Source organism: Carcharodon carcharias, chromosome 1, assembly GCF_017639515.1.
Source record: "Carcharodon carcharias isolate sCarCar2 chromosome 1, sCarCar2.pri, whole genome shotgun sequence".
NCBI lineage: Eukaryota > Metazoa > Chordata > Chondrichthyes > Lamniformes > Lamnidae > Carcharodon > Carcharodon carcharias.
The window spans coordinates 119,204,064-119,230,919 of record NC_054467.1 but is presented as its reverse complement, the minus strand read 5'-3'; positions in this window follow the sequence as shown (position 1 = coordinate 119,230,919).

Genomic DNA, 26,856 nt, shown 5'->3' with positions numbered 1-26,856 from the left:
GGTGCACCAGTACATCTCTGATTAAGCTAGTATCAACAACTAACAATGATGCTCATGTGAATAAAGTGAAACCAATGTAGTGTGAAATATTTACAAGCGAAAATTAATTTTGAAAAACACCCGTGCCACCTTTGTGCTCTCAAGCCTTATGTTAATGGCAATGTAATTGGGCAGGAAAGTTGTGGCAGTGATACAAAGCCTCCCTGTTTGACCAGGAGGCTCTTTAATAGGCCTCGCAGAGCTGCAGCACTGTCAGCTGACAACAGGTTTTACCAATGAAAAATTTCCTCTGCCACTAAATTGCATGTGTTTTGCACATAGAATTTTAATTATAATCCCGTGTCTGGTTACGACATCAGGAATGACTCGCTGTTGACTAAATCCCAGCCCCTCTTGCCAAGTTTCATCACCTTCACATTCTGAGCTGATGGGAAGGGCCCATTTCTTGAAAAGTATACCTAATTTGCACTGATATTAGTTAAGGTTCCTGATGTTATCAGACCCAATAACTGCCCCAAGGTAATTTCCCCAGTGATGTCATCAGCATTCCTCTCCAACAAAAGCATTTGGAAAGGCCACAACCCCAAAGAACGAAAGATAATCTAATTTTTTTCAACTGACTAACATAACCCTAATTTATGCATTCAAAGCTTTAGCAGTGAATTAAACAGAATGTACAACATGTGAATTTTATGATGCATATTTTACTTGCTCGTGAGGTAAACCTAATCTCTTCTGTGAGAGGTAAATTGTAATTTTGCAGTGAACCGTGGGGTAAAGTAGCAACTTTCATCAGATTGTTATGTTTTTTCACAGCTCAGTGCAACATTGCTGTCACAATGCAATGCATATGCACACAAACTAATAAGAACGAGATAGTAAGCCAGTGACTGGCAGTCCTAGATATAAATGATTTAACCCATATACAGTCAAACAGAACCAATTTGTCTGAATGTAACTGTTCAGGTGGATTTCCAAACCTCAGCAGAGAATTCTTAGGGGTGATTTGCTTGACTGTAGGATGTTCTCAATTTATGGGCTGTGGCAAGAGATAGGTTTTGTTAAGCTTTATTCAGTAAATGGACTTTGAACTTGTTTTGTTGCCACTCCTGTTCTCTTGCCTATTTGTTGAGGACAGATGTGGAGCTAAAAATTAGTTTACCCTGGCTTTTGGGCTCAGGGGGCCATGACTCGTGGTCTGCCCTTGCATGTCTCATTCAAGATGTAAATCTTGTGCTGGCATCTCATTACCATGATTGTTGTGTGGGGCTGAGCATCTGGCCAACTGGTGGCTACCTGGCTATGTAGAATGCAGGGGCTCAATAGTATGTTGCTGCTGGCCTCCAATTCTTAAAGGTTGACTGACCCTCTCTAACAAAAGCTGTACTGCTGCACTGAAGGCTAATAGAAAGTGACTTTGGAATACTGAAGGTCAAGTAAAATGGCGCATCAGAAAATTAGGGAGAGGATTCCAACAATGAGTGACACTGAATTGGAGGCACTAGTAACTCAAGTGGAGTCCATGCAGGAGGGAGGCATGGAGCCACAAGACCCTCATACAACAACACTTGAAGGGAGTAGGAGCAGGTGGCAAGGGAGATAAATGTCTGGAGCCCGGCCCCAAGCACAGCAGTGCTGCAAGAAGTTTAATGTCTGGCTGAGGTCAGTGAATGTATCTGCAAATGACATCACCCACCCATCATACCACCAACCTCTCACGCTGCTTCATGCACCACACCCCCATCACTCACCCAGCAGCAGTCCTGAGCATTCACAGCTCAGTGCAACATTGCTGTCACAATGCAATGCATATGCATTGGTTCACCCTTGACATTCAGATACAGCACCTTGCCCACAAATATCTTCCAATGATGCCAATCTCACTGCTACCTCTAACTGCCTCCATATAACTCTAGCTCTGCAGTTATGCCAGGCATATCACACAGTGCAACACAAGTACTGAAATTCTGCATTCTCCCCTGCTGGAGAAGGAAACACAGAGAAGCAGCAATGGTGGGCAGGGGTGGGGATGGTGATGAGTAGGTCAGCACAACCCCAAACACTGAACCCCCTCATGTAGATAGTGCTGTGAATCATGGGGCCGGCAGCAACATACGCATCCGGCACCACTGAGACCATCCAGGATGATGTTAAATGGCTGTCTCACCCCCTTCTCAATTCCCTCATTACTCTCATCCTGAGATGTGGCAAGAAGTTGAAGCAACAATTGGTGCTTTTCTTCCCCCCTTTCCGCTTATGCTCACCTGCACCCTCCTGTTGTGCTTTTGTGCTTTCAGATGCCCAACAGCTGCCTTCTGGACAGCCCCAACACAGCCAGGAGGAAGAAATAAAGCAATCTTACACTGTCATTTGGTATGACACTCACAGCCGCCAGTTCAGTGGCACTGTACGCGCTTTAGAATGTAGCATAGAGACGGGATCCGCAATTAGTGAGTCACCGGGCACTAATGGGCAACACTCAGGCCAGGGAGAAAGGATAACACAGGTGCCAGTTCCCTGGAGGGTAGGATCAAACACGAGTTCTGCTGCAGAGGACAGAGGTGAGCACTTTGACGAGGTGGAGTGTAGAAAACAGCCGGACATGCACACTGAAATGCTTGGTGCATTGACTGGCCTGTCAGTCAGCCTCCTGTTACTGTCAAGGGGCATGATGAAATCCAGCTCCAACTTGATACAGGGCTTCACACAGAGTTTGGAGCTCACTCTTTCCATCATGGAAGTGGCACCAACTCCCTGGGCTGAATTTTACAGGTGAGCGTAGAAAAGCCGGTCAGCCCTTTAAAAACACAGTACTACAGGGCAAAAACAGAAAATGCTGGAAAAACTCAGCAGGTCTAGCAGCATCTGTGGAGAGAGAAACAGAGTTAATGGTTCAAGGCCATGTGACCCTTATGACCTGCTCTGAAGAAGCGTGAGGAGGTGGAGGGAGGGTCCTGGGACTGGGTCCCAAAAATGAACCTGAGTATAGAGCCCCAATAACTGTATATCTGCCACTGTGTTGCTGACCAAGGGTCACTGCAACAACAGTCCCCATACTCAGATATTTCCTTTCCTTCCCTGACTGTAACCATCAATTGTCAAAAAGCCAACTCCAAAAATCCAGCACAGAGCTTCCACAAACTCAATTCTCAGCTAAAGTAAGTTAAACACACCTCACCTGCAATTTATTGAGTGGCGCTGCTTTAGGGCCGATCTTGTGGCAGAATGCCTGATCTTTGATAAGCGGAATATGAATTTATTTCTGGACCTGCATTAGGAGACTGGTCCAGCAGGGCTGTGTGAAGTTAGAAGAGCACCATCTATGTAAATGCCCATGTGGATGCTTTTTTTCATGATGGAGCACTGTGTGGGCCATACTCAAAATGGCTGGTGGCAAACCCAGCAATAGGAAACTAGGCCTGTAACACTGCTGGAGGCAAAGCCATGAAAATTAATGTTGTGCCTTAAATCTCTGTGCCAAAGAATGTAGCATTATGCGTAAAACATTTGAAGATTTTTTTCTTTTGAATTCTGACATTTTTCCACTTCTTTCCTTTTTAAAATGAATAAATCCACTGTTCCAATTGTGCATCCTTCTGTATGAAATTTATAGAGAACTTATAGAGAGTATTCAGGAACACTGTTAAGTGAGTATTAATACGGATGTTTGTTTCTATGCAGGAGGTTATCATTTTCATTGATATCTGTTGATTGACCTTCAACCATCTTCTATTCTCCAGAACTCTTTGGTAAAAACTCCCTTCACTTCTCTACCTTTCTCCACCTTTAAAAGTCTGTCTCTTCAAAATTGAATAGTACTACAATTCAGGTGCAGTGCACACTGCATATACCTTTATAGTCTGGTGGTAGGATCACAGGAAATTGGCCCCAGGCCTCATTCAGTAACAGCTCTGGAGACAGCTCATGGCCCCTCTTGTATGGCTGTATGTTGTCTCATGAAGAGGTCTAGAGGCTTATATGGTTGAACATGTAACTGTTTATTAATAACACCTAACTATGTACATACAGTCCTGACTGGGTGCTATCTTCATGCTGACTTCTGCTAGACTTATCTCTACACTCCAATACTCCCACGTGACTCTCTACATCATAATGTGGGAGGTACTGTTTCCACAGTCCAACATTAACCCTTACAGTCCTGAACACTCTAATACTACACCTCCCCCAAAGTCTTCATCCAGATATATTTACAACAATATTTATACATCACCCCTTCTACCCCCAGGTCTCTGACTTTACAGATTCAGATGGTCTGGAGGGTTTACAACTTTTCCAGAGCTTGTTCTTTTCAAGTTTGGAAGAGTGGTAGTCTCAACTGCTTTGGGCTGTCTTTGTTGTTCTGCAGTTGAAGTTGTCCCACTTGGTGTTTCAATCATTTAGGTTTGTACATCCGGTTCACACAAATGTATGACAGGAGGTTCATCATGAGGAATGAGGAGAAGACATCTCCTGTTCTGCCTGATTGTGCCTTCTAGGGTATGTATCAAGTAAGACTGTCACTGATCTTCATCCATAAGGACAATAATGCCTTCCCTGTCAAAATCCCTGATCTAAACCTTGTCACCTCTGTTTAGCCTGGGCAGGTTTCTAGTACGGTACCTCCTTGTCGCTGTCTGTAGAACTGTTCTCGGTTCTGAACATCCTGATATTCCCTGACTGCCAACCGTGGGATTAATTTATTCGGCAGCATGGGAAGTTGAGTGTGAAGGTTTTGCTCATCAGCAGCTCTGATGGGGCTAACCATCTAGGCCCAACCATCTTTGGCTGCTTCATTAATGACCTTCCTTCCATCATAAGGTCAGAAGCGGAGAGGTTTGCTGATGATTGCACAATGTTCAGCACCATTTGTGGCTCCTCAGATACTGAAGCAGTCCATGTCCAAATGCAGCAAGACCCGGACAATATCCAGGTTTGAGATGACAAGTGGCAAATAACATTCGCGCCACACAAGTCCCAGACAATGACCATCTCCAAAAGAGAGAATCTAACTATCGGCCCTTGACATTCAATAGCATTAGCATTGCTTAATTCCCCCACTATCAACATCCTGGGGGGTTACCATTGACCGGAAACTGAACTTGACAAGTATATAAATACTGTGGCCACAAGAGCAGGTCAGAGGCTAGGAATCCTGTGGCAAATAGCTCACCTCCTGACTCCCTAGAGCCTGTCCACCATCTGCAAGACAAAAGCCAGGAGTGTGACGGAATACTCTCCACTTGCCTGGATGAGTGCAGGTCCCACAACACTCAAGAAGCTTGACACCATCCAGGACAAAGCAGCCCAGTTGATTGGCATCACATCCACAAACATTCACTCCCTCCACCACCGACGCACTATGGCAACAGTGTGCACCATCTACAAGATGCACTACAGGAACTCACCAAGTCTCCTTAGACAGCATCTTCCAAATCCATGACTGCTACTGTCTAGAAGGACAAGGGCAGCAGATAGATGGAAACACCACCTCCTGGACGTTCCTCTTCAAGCCACCCACCATCCTGTCATTCCTTCACTGTCGCTGGGTCAAAATCCTGGAACTTCCTTTCTAAAAGAACGGCGGGTGTACCTACAACACATGGACTGCAGCAGTTCAAGAAGGTAGCTCACCACCACTTTCTCAAGAGCAATTAGGGATGGGCAATAAATGCTGGCCTAACCAGAGATGCCCATATCCCATGAACGAATATAAAAAAAACACATTGTAGTCAGGTGGATCTCTGTCAAAAACACCAGTGGAAAGTCATCATTTTTCTTCAAAATGGTTTTAATAGTGTGACGCCCCTTTCTGCCTCACCATTAAATTGTGAATACCTTAGGAAGCTGTTGAGGCACTGAAATCCATAATTCCTGGCAAAATTAGTGAAGTATTCATTAGCGAAATGTGGGCCATTGTCAGACACCACCTGGTCCAGGTCGCCATGGATTGCAAAGATTTTTAATGACTGACCCTTCACTTCAATCCACCGATAGAAGTAATCAGCAATGGTGAGGGAGGACTTGCCATTGTGTATAAATAGATCCATTCCAAAAAGTACTCACGATCTGGTAGGGAACTGCTTGAGGATAAGGGGCTCCCTCTGGACGGGTTTGTGCAGTGTGTACACCTGGCAGTTTAAAATATCTCTTCAATTGCTCTTGATTTTTCCGGTCACCACAGTACAGACCGGGCTCATGCTCTGCACTTTGCGATGCCCATGTGACCTTGTTGGATTCATTGTAGAATCTCCTGCCGAAGTGGGAATGACTAAGCATTCATCATACAGTAACAGATCATCAATAACAGTGAAGTGTTTTCTCCAGTTTGAAGTAAATTTTCATAACATTGCCACCTGAGTGCTGTAGTGGCCAACCTTGTAGGATGTGGATGCATTCTTCATCTTGCATCTGCCCCTGGGATATCTGTTAAAACTTTTTAGAGCTCTCTGGTAGTTGTGTTGTCATGAACTGGGAGTATGACTTGAGCTTGTCAACCAGATTGATACTGTGTGCTACAGGATGGTCAACTGTGGCCCTGACAGTGTGTCTGCAGTCGTTTGTTACTTCCCCTGGATGTGCACCGTCTCCTATGCAGAGCACATGAGATGCAAGCGGAATCTCTGATTTCTGGAGGGCATCCTGGTGAATTCTTTCTCATCCAATAGTGAGAGCAACGGTTTGTGATCTGTCTCAATGATCACTGCCAGCCCAACAATATAAGCAGAGAATTTCTCACAAGCTCATGTTACTGCAAGGATCTCTTTTTCACTGCATCTCTGTGCCTCACAGCCCTCTAGACATGTAATATACCCATCAGTGGCATCAGTAAGGGGCATGCGAGGAGACAGACAGGAGACTATGCTGGAGTGAGGCGGAGACTGAGTGAGTAGTAAATTAGGTTCATGTGGGAATTTGGTCCAGGGGAGAAAGAGGTATGGTATAAATAGGAATTATTCTCGGTTAATTAAGAGAGTAATTAAATTAAATGAACTAAAAAACATAAGTAACAATGGCAGGACCAGTGTTGAATTGCAGCTGTGCAATGTGGGAGCTTTTGGATGTCAAAGTGATCCACGACAAATATGTCTGCAGAAAGTGTAAGCAGCTAGAAGAATTCTGGATCAAGATTATTGATCTGGAAACTGAACTGCAGACACTGCGCAACAAAAAAGAGGGGGAGAACTACCTGGGCACTTTGTCCTAGAAGACAGTCACACCTCTTAGAATAGGGTCACCTGTTTTGGTAAGTGGTCAAGGACAAAGGGATGTGGACCATGAATGAGACAGGTAAAGGGACCGGGCAGACAGTAGAGGAGAACTTTGCGATTGTCAAACAGGTTTGAGGTGCTCACAACCTATGTGGATGAAAGCGGGATCAGCGAGGTTGTCGAGCATGCTGGCTATGGCATCGTGGTACATCAAGCTGTTCAAGCGGGGAGAGCAAACAGGAATGTAATGGAAGTAGCGGACAGTATAGTGAAGGGGATTGACACTGTTCTCTGCAGCAAAGAGCGAGAGTCCAGATGGATGTGATGGCTGCCCCATGCCATTGTTTGGGTCACCTGCTCAGGGCTAGAGAGGAACATACAGTGGGAGGGGGAGGATCTCATCATCATGGTCTATGTAGGTACTAACGACATAGGTAGGATAAGGAAGGAGGTTCTGCCTTGTCAACATGAGGAGCTAGGTACCAAATTAAGAAACAGAACTTCAAAATCTCTGGATTATTACCTGAGCCACGTGCAAATTGGCATCGGGAAAATAAGATTACAGAGATGAATGCATGGCTCAAAGACTGTTGCGGGAGAAGTGGGTTCATGCTCATGGAGACTGGCACCATTACTGGGGAAAGTGGGGGCTGTACCATTAGGACGGTCTACAACTGAACCTTGCTGGGACGACTGTTCTTGCGAAGCATATAACTAGAGAAGTAGACAGGGCTTTAAACTAAACAGAGGGGATGGTGAGGGATCAAGCTTGGATAGATGTAGCAAATCAAGGGGTAGATTCAAGACAGGAGAGTGTTTTGAACTTGATTTTCCAGGCTCATTTCTCATTAGAAACATCAAACTTTATTTACAGGTTGCAGCAGTTACATCCTTCCATCAAGCTCCACCACGAGAAGAAGAACTCCCACTCTAAGGTTCCCCACACGTAAAGCTGATTCATTCACACTGTCATGTGATACTATACAACACAATATGTCTTAAAGCTACAGTCACAGAGCTCCTTAAAGCTACAATTACAACATTTCACCCACTTTAAATTCTTTGTACAGTTTGTATTTACAAGAACATCTACCTTCATGACATTGCAAATATATATACGGGTCATAGAATTATAAGTTCAGTCTCTCAGGTGGTTTCCTGATCCAAGTGGAACATTGCAGGTCCACGACTTTTGATTCGCATTATCTGGAACCGTAGCAACATCAGGCACCTCTTTAGGCACAGGCAATTCAGTGTTATCTGCTACAACAGAGGCATCTGGTATGTCTATCCTTTGTTGAACAGGGACGACGAGTTCTACATTGATTAAAGGTGGAACACCATTTTGTTGAGGAATCTCCCTTCTTCTCAAATGGTCCACCTGTTTGTGGGTGATCCAGCCCTCCACTTCAACGTGGTACAACAAGGGTCCAGTCACAGAAACTACTATACCAGGTAAGCAACTTTATCCACCACCAAAGTTTCATACGTATACTGCTTCACCAATAGTAAATTCTCACTCACAACTATGCAAATTATGAGGCACTTTTTGGTTCCTTTGACTTTTCTCCACCTTCCCCTTGAAATTGGGAAGAACCAGGCTTAATCTCGTTCAAAGGCATCACTTCATAATTAACTCTGAATGTGTTGAACCTGTGGTAGTGTGGGGGGGTTTTGTTCTATAGTGAAATGGGAAACGTGAAAGTTTAGTCTTCAATGATCCTCCTGATAATTTTTCATCCCAGCTTTAAAAGTCTGTACTGCTCTCTCAGCTAATCTGTTAGACAATGAAAGATATGGTGTCATCATTATGTGTTTGATACCATTTAGGCTCAAAAATCTTTGAAATTCAGCGCTAGGAAATGCAGTACCATTTCTGAGATGATTACTTCTGGCAATCCATGTATAGAAAAGCTTTGGTATAACTTTTCTATTGTCACACCTGACGTTGGCGACCTAACCTCGTACATGTCTAGCCATTTGGAATGTACGTCAATTATTAATAGGAATATGGTGCCTAAAAAAGGACGTACGTAATCTATGTGCAGTCTCACCCAGGGCCTACCAGGCCGTTCCTATGGGTGTAGTGGGACCATAACAGGTAACTTCTGTAGTTGTTGGCATTGTATACAGTGTTTAACTACCTTCTCGATATCACTGTCCTTGCCGGCCACTAAATGTAACTTCACGCGATCAACTTCATTCTTGAAATTCCCAGATGTGCACTGTGCAATGCTGCTAAGAGTGGTTCCCTTCCTTGTGAAGGAACAATAACGCACACACCCCATAACAGGATACCATCCTGACTACTCAATTCATTCCTTCAAGTGAAGAATGGCTTCAATTCACCAGGGACTGGTTCCTGGCACCATCCTTTCAACGCTTGGTCTCTCACTTTAGACAGAGCTGGATTACGATTCACCCAGTTTCTTATCTGCCTTTCACAGACTGGTGAGGAGTCCAGGAAATTCATCACTAATATGATCTCTTGGGGAATTGGGGCATGTTCATGGTTCTCCTGTAAAGGAAGGCAACTTACGGCATCAGCATTGACTATATGCATCCCTGGTCTATGCACAGAAGTGTATTCATATGCAAATAAAATTAGAGCGCATCTTTGAATTCGTGCAGAAGCTATGGGAGGGATAGCTTTTTCTTCACTGATCAGACACAAGAGCAACTTGTGGTCAGAAACTATTGTAAAATGTCAGCCATGTACATATTGATGGAATTTTTTAATTCAGAAAATAATCAATAATTCTTCTCTTTCAATTTGCGAGTACCCTTTACTGGCCATGGAAAGAGTCCTGGACACAGCCTATTGTCCTTTCTGAACCTATCTTGTGCGATAATACCACTCCCATGCTATGGGGGACGCGTTGCAGGTTAGTACCAGTTCCTTTGTCGAGTCGTAGTGTACTAAGAAGTTTGAAGAGTGCAACAGTTGTTTAACTTTCGTGAAGGCTTTTTTGTGGGGTTTTCTTTAATAATGAATGTAGAGGGGCTAGGACCATTGATAAGTTGGGTAGGAATCGATCTAGTATTAATCATATGTAAGAATGGCTTGAGCTCAGAGACATTTTTAGGTGAAGGTGCCTCCTTAATTGCTTTAACTTTTTCTTCTACTGGGTGTAACCACCCAATGGCCCAAATAAACAATTTCACTTGACTGAAAGGTGCACTTTTAATTTTTTAAGCACATCCCTGCTTCCAAAAATCATTTCAAGACTTCCTCCAAATTAGCCAAGTGTTCAGCTTCCATGAACCCTGTTATTAGGATGTAATCCAGGTAGACCAGGGCTTGAGGTAGTCCTTGTAGCAAGCTCTCCATCATCCTCTGGAAAATCACACAGGCCAAAGAAACACTGAAGGGCTGACGTCTGTATTGATATAACCCTTGGTGGGTGTTTATGGTCACAAACTCTCTGGAGGTATAATCCAGTTCCAGCTGCTGATATGCGTGACTCATATCTAGTTTAGTATAAGTTGTTTCTCCTGCTAATTCAGCATAGAGATCCTCAATCTTGGGGATGGAGTACTTGTCCAACTTGGCAGCTTTGCTTACTGTTAGCTAATAGTCCCCACAGATCCAGATGGCCTGATCTGGTTTTAAGACAGGGACTATAGGTGCTGCACACGCTGAGAATTGAACCGGCTGCATGACCCCAGCCTCTCTAAACAGTTCAATTCGGTGGCAACCTTCTCCCTCAGAGCATATGGCACCAGCCTTGCTTTAAAGAAACAAGGAGTTGCTTCCAAGACAACGTGGATCTTATTCTTTGATTCTTCACTGTTCATGTTGAAAAAATCGTGTCATTTTTCTTTAGAAGCTCTGGCAGTTCTCCTACTCGTAGCTGGAAAATTTCAGACCAATTTAGTTTAATTTATTTCAACCAATCATGACCTTGAAGGCTTGGTCCTTTGCCTTCTACTACCATCACTGGGAGCTGTGCTGTTTGGTGCTTTTAATAAACAGGTACAGTGATAATACCCTTCACTTGGATAGCTTCGCCAGTATAAATTTTCAAGTTGGCTGAAGTCTGCTCCAAATTCAATTGTTGAGTACCCTTGTTTAAATATTTGAAGGTGTGCTCTCCCACTAGAGTGGTTGAAGCACCAGTGTCCACTTCCATCATTAAAGGTTTCCCATGTACCTGCAAAGTAACAGTGATTGGCTCTGTCTTCCCTACTTTTACATTAAATAGGGAGTAGATGTCAGAATTGGAGGTTCCTGTACTTCGATTAACTTGGTTTGCCGCCTGGGAGTTTGTCTCAATCTTGCTTTACAATGATTCAGGATGTGCCCTTAAAGCTACAATTATGACAAAGAGCATAATAGTAATATACAAAATGAGGGTAATAGAATAGCAGGAAGAGACAGAGAGATAAAACCTAAGAATACACCAATAGTCAAGACTAGATGTTACAAAGATAACAAAAAGACAAAATTAAAGGCTCTGTACCTCAATGCGCATAGCATTCATAACAAAGTAAATGAATTTATAGTGCACATTGAAGTAAATAAATATGATCTGATAGCCATTATGGATATGTGGCTGCACAATGAAAAGGACTGGGTCCCGAATACTGAGGGGCATATGACAATCAAGAAAAATAGGAAGCTGGTAAAGGTGGAGGGATGGCACAGTTGATCAAGGATGGCATTGGTGCAATAGTTAGAGATAACTTTGGTTCAGGAGATCAGGATGTAGAATCTGTTTGGGTGTAGATGAGGAATGTAGGGGAAAGAAGTCACTAGTGGGAGTGGTCTACAGGTCCCCTAACAGAAACCACAATGTAAGACAAAGTATACAATATTGGATGCATGTGATAAAGGATAGACAATAATCATGGGTGATTCTACTCTATATATAAACTAGAAAAATCAGATTGGCAGTAGTAGCCCGGATAAGGTGTACATAGAATCCTTTGGAGATAGTTTCTTAGAGCAGAATGTTCTGGAACCAACCAGAGAGCAGGTTATATTGGACCTTGCATTGTGTAATGTGACAGGATTAATTAATGACCTCAGAGTAAAGGCACCCCTAGCTATCAGTGACCACAATATGATTTGAATTTTACATCCAGTTTGAAAGGGAGAAGAGCAGATCTAAGACTAGTATTTTAAACTTAAATAAGGGCAACTATGTGGGGATGAAAGCTAGGCTACCTGAAGTTAACTGGGATACTAGACCAGGGGGTAGATCAATAGAGAAGCAGTAGCAGACATTTAAGAGAATATTTCAGAATACTCAGAATGTGTATATTCCTACTATAAAGAAAAATTCTAAGGGGAGGGATCACCATCCATGGTTAAATAAAAAAGTTAAGGAAAGCATCAAATTTAAGGAAAAAGAATATAACTGCACAAAGATGAGTGGAAGGTCAGATGATTGGTCACAATATAAAGAATGGCAGAGATTGACTAAAAGGTTAATCAAGAGGAAGAAATTAGAATATGAGAGGAAGCTAGCTAGAAATGTATAAACAGATAGCAAGAGTTTCTACATGTATTTGAAAAGGAAGAAAATAAGTAATGTGGGTGTTGGTCCTCTAGAGAGTGAGAACAGGGAGTTAATAGTAGATAATAAGAAAATGGCAGACGAAATAGACAAATGATTTGCTTCTGTCTTCATTATAGAGGATGCAAAAAACATTCCTGTAATAGCCGTAAATCAAGAGATGGAAGGGAGAGAGGAACTTGGTGAAATTACAATCACTAGGGAAGCGGTATAGAGCAAACTGATGGAGCTGCAGATTGACAAGTCTCCAGCTCCAGGTGGACTTCATCCTAGGGTCTTAAAAGAGGTGGCAAATGAGGTAGTATGTGCTTAGGTGTTAATTTTCCAAAATTCACTATATTCTGGAAAGGTTCACTCAGACTAGAAAGTAACAAATATAACCACTCTCTTCAAGATGGAGGGAGGCAGAAAACAGGAAACTATAGGCCAGTTAGCTTGACATCTGTTCTTGGGAAGGTGTTAAAGTCAATCATTAAAGATGTTATAGCTGGGCACTTAGAGAAACTCAAGTTAATCAAAGAGTCAGCATGATTTTGTGAAAGGAAAATCATGTCAACCAATTTATTGAAGTTCCTTGAAGGAGTGACATGTGCCGTGGATAAAGGGGAGCCTGTAGATGTACTGTACTTGGATTTCCAGAAGGCATTTGATAAGTGCCACATCAAAGATTATTACGGAAAATAATAGCGCATGGTGTAGGGGATAACATATTAGCATGGATAGAAGATTAACTGGCTGACAGAAAACAGAGAGTATGCAGTATAGAGCGATGAGTGGGGTCCCACAGGGGTCTGTGCTGGAGCCTCAACATATTACAATTTATATCAATGACTTAGATGAGGGGAGTGAAGGCATGGTAGATAAATTTGCAGACAACACAAAGATAGGTAGGAAAGTATGTTGTGAAGAGGACATAAAGAGGCTGCAGATGGATATAGATAGATTGAATGAGTGGGCAAAAATCTGGTAGATGGAGTATAATGTGGGAAAATGTGAAGTTGTTCACTTTGGCAGGAAGAATAAAAAAGCAGTGTATTAATTAAATGGCGAATGGCTGCTGAATTCTGAAATTCAGAGGGATCTAGGTGTTTTAGTGCACAAGTCATAAAATGTTAGTATGCAGGTTACAACAAGTAATTAAGAAGGCTAATGTAATGCTAGCCTTTATTATGAGAGGAATTAAGCATAAAGGTAAGGATGTTATGCTTCAGTTATACAGGCATTGGTGGGACTGCACCTCAAACACTGTGTGCAATTTTGGTCTCCCTATATAAAGTAGGATGTGAATGCATTGGAGGTGGTTCAGAGGAGGTTTACTAGATTAATATCTGGAATGAGTGGGTTGTCTTATGAGGAAAGACCAAATACCCTGGCTCACCACGACCCATCCCTGTGAACTACAAGCACAGTGAATGCCTCAGCAACAGGGCTAGGGGCAGTTCTGTTCCAAGAGCTGGATACATAATGAACATATGAATTAGGAGCATAAGTAGGCCATTCAACCCCTCGAGCCTGCTTCTCCATTCAATAAGATCATGGCTGTTTGTGTTTCAAATCCCACATTCCCATCTATCCCCGATGGGCTTGTTTCTATTGGAGTTTAGAAGAGTGAGAGGTGACTTGATTGAAGTATATAAGATCCTGAACAGTATTGACAAAGTGGACCTGGAAAGGATGTTTCCTCTTGTGGGTGAGTCAAGAACTAGGGGGAACTGTTTTATAATTAGAGGTCGCCTAGGACAGAGATGAGGAGAATTTTTTCTCTCAGAGGGTTGTGTGAATTTGGGACTTTCTGCCTCAGAATATAGTGGAGATGGGGTCATTGAATATTTTTAAGGCTGAGGTAGACAGATTCTTGTTAGGCAAGGGAATCAAAGGTTATCGGGGGTAGATGGGAATGTGGAAATCGAAACACAAACAGATCAGACGTGATCTCATTGAATGGAGGAGCAGGCTTGAGGGGCTGAATGGCCTACTTCTGCTCCTATTTCATATGTTCGTATGGATCCAGCTGCTGGAACAGAATTGCCCCTAGCTCTGTTGATGAGCCATTCACCATGATTGTAGTTCGCAGGGATGGGTCATGGTGAGCCAGGATATTTGGGGGAGCAGCATGCCTTTGATCTAATGGAATGCTTGCTCTTAGTCTGCATTCCAGCACCATGCTTGGGCCTTTTTGAGAAAGTGTCGCAGACTCTGACCTGAACCATGTTGGCCAAAAATTTCACCAACTAGTTCATCATGTCCAGGGATCCTTGGAGGTCTGGAATGGATGATGGGATTGGAAACTCAGTAACTGCCTTTGATGTGTGTGGTCCATCTTGATGCTTTTGCTGCACACAAAATGACCCAAGAACCGAATGGAGATCTTAGAAAGCTCACATTTATCATTTTGCGGCAAATCTGCTTCCTGACAGCATTTAAAAACAGCTGTGGGTCTGTTCTAATGTTTCTTGACAGTCAGAACATGGACAAGGTCATCATCCACATGGCAGATGACTCCTATCAGGCCTTGTAAAATGGCCGAAATTGTGCACTGAAAAATCTCAGGTGCTGAGGTAATGCCAAAGGGCAAACGGTTGAAGCAGAATCTGCCAAATGTGGTGATAAAAGTTGTCAGCAATTTAGATTTCTCGTCTAATAGAACCGGCCAGAAGCCCCTGTTGGCTTCAAGTTTTGAGAACGTTGTGCTCTTGGAGAGTTTGGTCAAGCTGTCGTCCACCGAGGACATCGGGTGGATTTCCCTCGCCACTGACTTGTTGAGTTGTGTCAAGTTGACACAGGTCCTAATGGACCTATTTGACTTTGGAACTGAGACCATCCAAGAATACCATTGTGTCGGCTGAGTGACCAAGGGAGATGATCCCCATCTTGGTCATCTCATCAAGTTGCTGCTGTATTTGCTAAATAAACAGGTGCGGTATTTTTCATGACGTAAACAAGTTTGGCATTGTTTCTCAGTCTTATGCTGTATGCAGTCTTCAGTCGCCCCAGTTCTGTGAAAGGTTTTGGAAAATCCTTTTAACAATCGGAACCAAATCTTTGCTGATTAATCTTGTCGATCTTTAGGATGATGTTGAGGCCAACACAGGCTTTCCTGTTCAGGAGAGAAAATTCTTGATTGTGGAGCACATATAAATGGGATTTTCCATGCCCACTGGCATAATGTGTGAGCGGACAATATGGTGTGAAGGCCAAAAATCAGTTTCACAACGTCATGAAACAAGTTTGTGATCACCTGCTCAGCCCATCATTGGTGGGCCACGTTTCCCACTGTCGGACGTCGGGAACCTCATTGTAATACATATGCATATCATTATAAGACCAGCCGGCCAGAATCATCCCCCCACGCTAGATCGCCTGCCCATGTCAGTGGCAAAACACGCCGGTGCAGAACACAATGTGACAACTGTGACATACAGTACTCGGGACTTACCGCAAAGGCCTTGGTCACATCACAGACATCCGAGGTGGAGAAGATGCTGGATCCCGACAGCAACAGCACACTGGAGGAAGGTTTAAGGCATGCTGGGTGAATTCTCATGGGCATCACTCTGCTGCAAAGTAGCTCATGGAAGGTGGAAGGTCACCATTGAGGGTTTGCTGACAACGGATAATCTTCGAAGGGGTGGAGAGGAAGGTTCAGCTGCGTTTGGAAGAGGAAGTTGTACCAGGGAGTGGGAGAGGAAGATCTAGAATTGACTGGGAGAGGAAGAGTTGTCGGTGGGGGTGGGTGGGGTCGGTGAGATTGTTGGGGGACCAAACGTGTTGGGGGGGTTTGAGGTTGGGAGGGGGGATCAAAAGTGTCAGTGGGGGGGAGGTTGGGAGAGGAGGAATGAAGGTGTTGGGGTGGAGGCTGGGGAGGGAACAAAGGTGTTGGGGGTGAGGTTTGGAGGCAGTACGGGGAGAGGAGGGGGTAACGGGGGAGAAGACAGCAACTGGGGATGTAGGTGTAAGGGTGGGTGGAAGGAGTTCGGAGGGGGGAAGGAGTCCAGGTGTAGGAAGGTATCCGGAGAGTGGGGGGAATAAGGATGCAGGAAGAAGCAAGGTTGTCTGCAGGAGTCAGGAAATGAGAAAGAGTAAGGCTGGAGGAAAGAGTCAGGAAGGGGGAAGGAGTAAGGATGTCTGAAGGAGTCAGGAAGGAGGAAGGACTAAGTGGGAAGCAGTCCAAGAAGTGAAAAGGTGGGGGGGCAGTCTGATTGGGATGGGGGGGTCAGTCTGGGGAGGGGGAGTCTAGAGGGTGGAAGGACTAAGAGGGTGAGAATCCAGGGGTGGGAAGGAGCTCTGTGGGGGAAGGAGTTCCAAGGAGGGAAGGGGTTTCAAGGGGGAAGAGGTCTGGAGGAGGGGGCGTCCAAGTAAATGTGCAAGGGAGGACTCTGATGAGCCGATGACTGCCTCCTAGGGAGTGAACTGAGGCCAGGCATGGTACGAGGGAATGGTGAAAATCACAGAGAGCAGAATGAGTCGTTAGGGAGGGAGGGTGAGGCTTGAATGGTATGGGTAGAATGGATGGTAAGAGTAGTTGGTGGAGACTCGGATGCAGGCACTGACCCTGGGGGTGGGAAGGAGGAGGTCAGAGAGGTTAATGTGGATGGGGGTGGGATTTTTGGGAAGGAAGGGAACAAGCATGTTCACCTGAACATCCCCAAAGATAAAGGGTTGTGGCTGGCAGGTCACAGAGAGGAGGTGGAAGGTGGTGCCTGGGGGGGTCAACAGTGATGGGTGAAAGGAAATGGGTGACTGGGGGAGGGGAAAACATGGGAAAGTTCAAGAAAAGCTGTAGCACTACCATGCTGGCTCAATCGAAAGTGAAATGAGAGTTGTGGTGGGCAAGATCAGGTTTGGATCATAGAATTGTGATCATAGGGTGGGCGGAGATTCAGGTCAGTTCAGATGTACAACTGAAAGCGAACCCCAGCAGGCAGCATTGAAAATGCTCAGGATATTGAGATGAGTGTGATGGAGGAAGGATGCGTATGCATGGGAAAATGATTACACGAAGCTCTGAGGGGCCCTGCCACACACACATTTCTTCCTTCAGAAATGCTCGTGGTCCAGCTGCATGCAGCTGCACTGCTAGAATGGAGGAAGTGTGGGGGGGTTGTTGGGGGCAGTTGGCTAGGGATGCAGTGGGACGACTCTCCAAGCTTGTCAATGAAGTTGAAAGGCACCATTACATGTTATTCAATGAAAGTGAATATATTTTCAGATTGTAAATTGACAAAGTGCGTTCACCCATGCAACCAAATATGATCAGAATTTCTTAATCTTTCAACGCCTCCAACTTCTAGGTGCTGCCCTGACATCTGCAGCAGGGGTGGAGATGTGGTACAGAGCCTTCCTGTTTGACCAGGAGACTCTAGGCTGCCTGTAGAAGCAGCATTGTTAGCTGATGGCTAACATTGGTTTTCACCAATGAAAAACTTCTCCCAAATTGCACGTTTTCTATGCATGCCACGGCAATTAGAATTTTAATTGTAGCCATGTGAGAAAGGGCAAAAAGAGAGAAAGTAGGAGTGATGCAAGGCTCCAGTTACGTCAGAAATGACAAAATCATAGACAAAAGCCCGGTCAGTGAAACTAAAATGCACCTGTCAAACTCAGCCAAGTGCCAGTCTCTATGAACCAATTTCCATTTAATAGCAAGAGATGCCAGCCAACAGATGAGTAAAGCAGGGTTAACCCAATCTAACTGCAGATTCAACTGGTTTTATCTCCTCAAGTATCATCTCACTCCTTTTTAAAGCTGCCATCATCACCCTGTTGGAATAATGGACTGCTGCTTGGTGGCAGTAGGGAACAGAATGGAAAGGAATCTATGTACAGGCTTCCAGACCCTGGGGCTCAGCATGCAGGCTGCTATTTCTAAGGGTTTCAGGGTCTGAGAGCTACCATTAACCACAAGGCCCTGCTAATCAGCGAGGGCATAAATTCAGGATCCAGTGGAATGGTGATGGCTAGAGTCAACTGATTTCATATTGCTCTTTCATAAGGGAGCAACGTGCGTTAGGCATCATGTTAGTGAAACATAGAATGTGATGCCAATCTGCTCAGAAACAGGCCAGCACCCTGTTCTCTCCTAAGGGCAAGCTGCTGTGAGTCTTTTGTAACACAGAAGCAACTAACTACTCTTTGTGAGACTAGCCTTCAGATTGCACCTCAGAGGAACATAATGATAAAGAAATTCATGGTAATGGAAGTGCAATGTCAAAATAAAAAATTGGTCTCTGTTTACTTTGGAACTTGTTACACTAAAAGGGAATGTGCACTTGTGCTGTGCTCTCTTTTTCATGGAGTCATACAGGAAAAAGTCCACTTATTTTGTGTGTATGTGTTCGGTCAGGTGACAATTATTAGAATAGTCATTTAGGACAGGGGTTCGCAACTGAGTTCTGTGGCCTTCTAGGTGTTCGCAAGAACATTTCAAGGTGTCCACCAAAAGTAATTATAAGTTTTAGATTGTCATTTGTAAATGGAAAATCCTAGCCACTATTGTTGGAATCGGTAACACAATACCTTTGTCTCTCCCTGGCTACAGGAAGTATTTTTCTTTAGAAAACTTACCAAACTCCTTTAAAAAGGCAATTGAAAGCGATTTTTCCTGGTTCATCCACTTTTACGGTTGGCGGACATGCCAATCAGCCAGGCAGCCTTTACATTTTTGCTCAAACCTCATTTCAGGGCGGGATGAAATCTCCGTGGGGAAATTAAATAAGAAGAGATATCTGGGGACTGTTTTTTTATGAGGCATGCTTTCAGATGCTTGATTGTGCTGCATGGACATATTTTTGCAGCATTTTTGTTGTTTCATTTATTCTGTGGAAGTCTGCAGCTTCCTGGGCAGCTGTCTGCCTTCAGGGAGTTCACTGGAAGCGCTCACCAGCACCCGTGGTGACTTCGTCACCCTCCCTCTTCCCGCCCCCACTGACAGTGCTGAGCCTTTCTCACCACATGTTTCATGCTGACTGGCCATTAATTGGCCAATCAGTGTGAAATCGTGGTCAGGGGCCCGTTTCCAATCCACTCACAGGCCCCGCTGATCGCGTGCAGCTGATGAGCAAAAAATTCAGGCCATATATTTCCTCAGTAATCTTTCTTAATCACCAGAAATATCCACAACAAAGCCGTTCCAATTGTTTTTGATACTTAAGTACAAGCCTTTTCCTATTTTCCCCTGCACGCAACATTTACTCTACCTTTAAGTTTTTCAAAACCCAACTACTGCTACGTTTAGAAACAGATAAGGGTTGGATTATTTGTAACCCCTCTAAGATGTGCTTTTAGCATCTGGCTGTTATAATCAATCATTTTCTTCAGAAGAGAAAATTGCTCTTGTGCCTCATGCAATTTGTTACCTACCATTTCCACACTGTTAATTTGTGTTCGGTCATCTTTGATCACAAGTTTAATTGGCCCAGATCTTACTAGGAATGCCAACCATCCTTGGATTGCTGCTCTGCTTGAAATTTCCACCTCCTCAATGCTGCTCTGCATTTCTTGCTGGGTCTTCTGAGCCCAGCTTTCCCAGGTATACAGAGTGCAGCGCCCCTCTGAGAGCTCTGTCACAGAGCTGTAGAGTCAGAGGGAAGACACATCACTAGTTGCAGTATGATAAGTTTAACATCCAGTGTCAATGTTAGTGATTGGGTGATTGGATGAGTGGATGAATGAGTGAATGGGTAGGGTGGTAGGGTGGTGGCTGGGTGAAGTAAGTGGGTAAGTAGGTAGAGTGGGTGAGGGTAAGTGGGTAGGGTGGCAGGTGGTGAGGTAAGTGGGTAGGATGGTGGGTGGGTGAGGTGGCAGGTGGGTGAGATAGGTAGGTGGGTGAGCTGGTAGGTGAGTTGAGGATAGCCAGGTCGATTCAGGGGGGTAATCAGGTGGCCAGAGGGGGAGTGTGGTTGGGAGGGGTATTTGGGTTGAGTCAGGAATAGTCAAGAGGTTGAGGATTGGTCAGGAGGTAGTCAGGGGTAAGAAGGTGGTTGGGTGGTTAGTGGGTAGGGGACAGAGGTCGGAGGAGTAGTCAGGGGTTTAGGGGATTGGGCAGTAGTTGGGTGATCGGGGAGGTAGTCAGGAGCGTTGGGGGGATGGGGTGACATGGAGGTCCAGTTGTGTAGTTACCCAGGAGTTAGATTAGGCTTCTCTGTCTAACATTTCCTGGGTAACTATCCAGGGAAGTAAATCAGAACTGTCTGAAGCCTCTGACACTAACTTAGAGTTGGAGACTTGTTGAGATTTCCGAGAGCAGGGGAGTTGCTCACCGAAGCCCCAGTGTGCATCTCTGGTCATACTTCTGATCTCTGACAATCCGGAGACTGGAATATTTGGGCCATTGTTTTATTACTGCTAACTTTTATTTTATTTTCCGAATCTGGACATTGTGTCAGAATTTACCTTTGCAAGAAAAAGAAACTCAATGCAGTGAGCAAACTGAACAGATGCCTGGATGAATGTGACTCCCACAACATTCAAGGAGCTCAACACCATTTAGGACAAAGCAGTCCACCTGATTGGCACCCCATCCAACACTTAAACATTCTCTCCCTCCACCACCAACATAGCAGTGTGTACCATACACAAGATGCACTGTGGTAACTCACCAAGGCTCATTCAACAGCCCTTTCCAAATCTGTGATCTCTACTACCTAGAAGGACAAGGGCATGGGAACACCTCCAACAGCAAGTTCCCCTCCATGTCACAAACCATCCTGGTGTGGCATTATGTTGCTGTTTCTTCACTGTTGCTGGATCAAAATCTCAGAACTCCCTTCTAACAGCACTGTGTATGAACCTGCACCAAATGGGCTGCAGTGGTTCAAGAAGGCAGCTCACCACCAACTTCTCAAGCGTAATTAAGGACGGGCAAGAAATTCTGGCCTAGTCAGCAATGCCTGTGAAAGAATAAATATAAATATCCATCTCTTATCTGTTAATGAATATTACTTCTTATCTCTACAAAGCCCAGCTCCAGTTTTATAAACATAATCCAGTTCAATTACTTGTTCTTTTTCTAGATTAAACAATCATTCATTCCCTTTATCTCTTTGGATTTTCACTTTAACTGCCTTCTGACGAATTAACATAAGCATCTTGTGCTGAGTTTGTATTTACAGTAAAATGTGTCCATTAAACCACAGTCGATGACATACAAAATATATTTAGGGAATTAATGCAGTGTGTAACTATTGGCACAAACAATAACAGATGCAACATAGGATTTCCTGGGTTTATGAGGAATCTATACAAATAATATTGAATTAGTTTGCTTTCATAGACCGGTGTGTATGTGTGTGTGTGCCCACGCGCACATGCATGTGTGCTTGCTTGTGTGTAGGTGTGTTTGCAGGTTGGACATTTTTCAGCTTATTCTGCCTCTGATGCAGATGGCTTGGATGATTTGATGAGATGATAACTCAGTCATGTGGTTTTCGCCAGTTGAATGAACAGAATCTAAGCTGGTGGCATTAATCTGGAGCTCACTGACATTGCACCAAGATGCAAGGCAGAATTTTCCATTTGTGAGACTAAGTGCAGTGGCAGGCAGTTTCGGTGGCATCCACCCCACTGTTTGGAATGGCGGGAACTCACATTCCGTGCTTGGAAACCCATTAATTAGGCCCAGGTGAGTATGAGACCAAATCACCTGATGGGTTGGGGGCTCATTCGTCCGTCCGTCATCAGCTGGCAGGGTTGGAGGTCCAAGCGCCATATTTAACTGCTATTCAAACACATACATCTCAATCTCTCCAGCCCACCTGTCTCCAGGAAACCGTTACAGATGTCTTCCACACACAAGGAGGGCGTAAGCCTCAAGAAGGAGGCAGCACCCCACTTCACCCACCAGGCTCTCCAGGCTTTGATCAGACGAGTATGGGCACACAGGCATGTCCTGTATCCCAGGGATGGATCCAGGAAGCACACCAGCCTCACAGCTCTGCCCTGGGAGGCTATTGCACTGGAGGTTGGCTCAGTTGGCAACCGTGCCTGAAATGACACCCAGTGCAGGAAGAGGATGAATGATCTCATCCACTCTGCCAGGGTAAGTCATCCTTCAACTCCCTCCAAGGTCAAACTTTCTTCATGCATCATGCACTTAAACAGCTACACTCTTCAGGGATCTCACAGAACCATTAGCGAGTGCCTCATTCTCTCACAGAAACTTTCACAACACTCCATCCTCTGGCCCTTTTGGGGAGGGCTCACCATACACAGGGGGCATGGGTCTCACCCAACCTCTGCTCCATCCCTTCTCATCACATGCCTTTCTTTCGTCTTCATACAGGCCAAGCTGGCGCACAACAGAAGGGAGAGAGTGCAGACAGGGAGAGGAAAGGCCGACATCATTGCCCTTAGCGAGGAGGCTGCAGCTGAGCTAGCCGGGGAGGACAGGGATCGCTCCTGTGGGGAAGTGGAGATCAGCCTCTCTCAGCAACCTAGTACGGATCATATCTCCATCACTTCATCAAATCCTGACAATCACAGTGAGTCACGTGCCATCTTATATAGCTCACGCTTATCAACTGAAACTCTAGGCCGGGATTTTCTGACCCCATCGCGGGCGAGGTGGCCCCCCAGCCAGAAGTCCATTGACTTGTGGCAGGACCTTAAGATTTCTGCAGTGGGTGGGTGCAGGAAATCCCACCCCTAGTCTCTATTTTCTAGGCTGCAGCAGATTGACATTAAGCATGCAGGTGTAGCAGGCAGTAAAGAAGGCAAATGGTATGTTAGCCTTCATAGCGAGAAGATTCGAGTACAGGAACAGGGACATCTTGCTGCAATTATACAGGGCCTTGGTGACACCACACCTGGAATATTGTGTGCAGTTTTGGTCTCCTTACCTGAGGAAGGATGTTCTTGCTATAGAGGGAGTGCAGCGAAGGTTTACCAGACTGATTCCTGGGATGGCGGGACTGACATATGAGGAGAGACTGAGTCGGTTAGGATTATATTCACTGGAGTTCAGAAGAATGAGGGAGGATCTCATGGAAACCTCTAAAATTCTAACAGGACTAGACAGGGTAGATGCAGGAAGGATGTTCCCAATGGTGGGAGAGTCCAGAACCGGGGTCACAGTCTGAGGAAATGGGGTAGACTATTTAGAACTGAGATGAATAGAAATTTCTTCACCCAGAGAGTGGTGAGCCTGTGGAATTCGCTACCACTGAAAGTAGTTGAGGCCAAAACATTGTATGTTTTCAAGAAGGAGTTAGATATAGCTCTTGGGGCGAAAGGGATCAAAGGATATGGGGAGAAAGTGGGAGTAGGCTATTGAGTTGGATGATCAGCCATGATCATAATGAATGGCGGAAGAGACTTAAAGGGCCAAATGGCCTAGTCCTGCTCCTAATTTCTATGTTTCTATGTTCCTATGACACTCACAAGGCAGCCCAGCATAAGTCTGTGCCACCAGACCACGTTTGAAGTGGAAGCTCTGGAAGAACCGTCACGGCACTCACACGCACCCTCCACCAGCACAGCGACAGGCGCATTGGTGGGTCACAGCTGTAGATTAGGCTTGGGCACACTTTCTGGGGAGCACCTCACAGACACATCCCCAGAACAGTCAGAAGCAGGGACAGCCCAGGTCTCCGACACTCGGAGGGCCGCTGGAGACCAGCCAGTCCTTCAGTCCAAGTCAGATGATGAGCCTCTGGAAGCAGCCGCCAACTCAATGCTGGAAATGCATCGACAGGTGGAACATGAGGCAGAGATTCGACAGTCACTCAGCGGACTAGAATGAACAATGGAGGAGTCTGTCCGTGTTCTGTCTGATGTCGTGGCTCCAATATGCAAACGCCTTGGGGTCACCATGGGAATGCTGGCAACCTTGGTCCAGCAGGTCTTTCTGGATTTGCACTCAGCTCTGCACTCCATGGCCACACATCCTGTTGGGCACCATCAAGATGCAGGCGAGATGGGGATGAGACACCTTGAACTCCCTCCAGGTGCACCATCTCCTGCAGGAGTCAGGATGGGGCCCTTGGGCACCCCCAGGGAGAATGACCATCAGCCAGACACTCCAGGGGCCTCTTTCCAGGACACTCCAAGGGTGTGCAGCCTCTCACTGCCCCTGCTGCCTGTGACCCCATCCACTTCAACTTCTCAGGCCACCGACGACACTTCTGCCCCTGAGCAGGTGACCCTTATCAGGCCAGGGCCCTTAAGGCCTCAGGCACCAGAGGACGTCCGCCAAGGTCATCACAGACATCAGGATGTAGCAGTCAGCAGGCTGTCTCTGCTGTGGCTGTCAGGGCTGCACTCAGGCATAGCAGTAGGTTTAGGAATGTTAAGAAATTTTGATGTCACATTTGGGTAATGGGTGTGCTGGACCTGTAAAGATATTGTACTTCTGTTAATACATTTAATGGTTATGTGAATGTTTTGGTCAACTGAAGGAGTTGTGATTTTGTACATTGGGATCCTCTTATGTCAAGGGTTAGTCATCCTCCCACTCAGTGATAGTGTCCCACTGTGAGATTAACATTTTTGCAATGTCAACCTCAGTTGAACTAATCTCCGCACCCTTGTGTCAGGGAGATGTGTTTAAATCTTTATTGGAAACGTGTGATATAAGTGTTTCTAACTCTTCTTCCTCCAGAAACATCACTGAGTGAGGGCAGCTCATCAGCACTGATATTCTAGCGGCTCAGTGGTAGTGGCAGAAAACAAGACATGCACAGGAGGTGGAGATCCCTAGGCATGTCCTCGTCTCATTTGGAGCAGTGTTTGCATCATTAGATGGTGGAGAATGCTTGAAGTCTTCTCTCGCATTGCTCTCATTCCTCAATGGACTCTCAGTTCCCAGAGTGAGCGCAATAACAAGACATTGCAGACCAATGCAATGATCATGGCCTGGTGATTCATGAGGCCAGAACGCACAAACGTGAATGCAGGACTCATTCTCGCTGTGAGCGTTTGGACATCCTGAGATGAAAGGGAATGGCACTGAGGGTTAGGAGAGATGTGGCTATATGCACTTCCTTAACTTTACTCTTCTGGGGACTTGCCAGCAATTAAAGTGTCACGGGTCTATCTCCCACATCTTCCTTCCTCTATGGTGTCACCACGTTCATACTGACCCACAGCAACCTCCTGAGGTTCCTGGGTCTCCTGATCTTCATCTTCCAATGAGCTCTCATCCTCTGCAATATCACTGTCTGGCAAGGGGGCTCACCTCTCTGTAATTGCCAGATTGTGAAGGGTGTAACACACTGTGATGATGCGGGAAACCCTGTTGGGAGTGTTTTGGAATGAGCCACCTGAGCTCATCTGAAACGTATCTTCAGAAGCCCTATGGTCTGCTCTATAAGGGAGCATGTGGAGCTGTGAGCAGCATTGTACCTCTCCTCAGAATGACTTGAGGGTGATGCACTGGTGTCATCAGCCAACATTTCAATCTTATCCCCAAGCAGCCATCCCCAGATGTTAATGGGTCCTTGAAAATCTCAGGCATCTGACAGTGACTCAGGATGTAGGAATCATGACAACTCCCAGGGTACTGTGTACAAATGTGCAGTATGTGCTTCCGGTGATCACACATCAGTTGTACACTGATGGAATGGTAGCGTTTGTGGTTTATGAACATTAGGACCTGCTGTCATGGAGCCAGTATAGCCACATGGGTGCAGTCTATTGCACCCTGCACTCTAGGGAAGCCTGAGATCGCAGTGAATTTCACAGCTTGGTTATCTTTGTCCAGAGCAAACCTAACATAATGATGGGCCTTCCTGTAAAGAGCATCTGTGACCTCCCTTATGCATTGATGTGTTGCGGACTGAGAGATGCTGTATAGGTCCCCTGTTGATCCCTGGGAAGACCCAGGGCAAAGAAATTGAGCGCTGCAGTCACCTTCAAAGCCTTTGAAGGTTCAAAGCCTTGATATATACCTGGAACCTCACATTGAGAAGATCAAGCTCCTTCCTGTAGTTTTCCAGCCTCCCCAAATAATACTCGATCCCATAGTTCTTGTGGTGGACATTCCTACCCTTCCGTCTGAGCCCATCAATTATGATGTACTCATGCCCCATGTGGACCACAACCCACCCCATCTGGAGGCTGTGTGAGGTGAACACACCCAGAAGAACTTCACATACCTCCTCCCCCCCCCACCCCCTCCCCCAACAACTCCT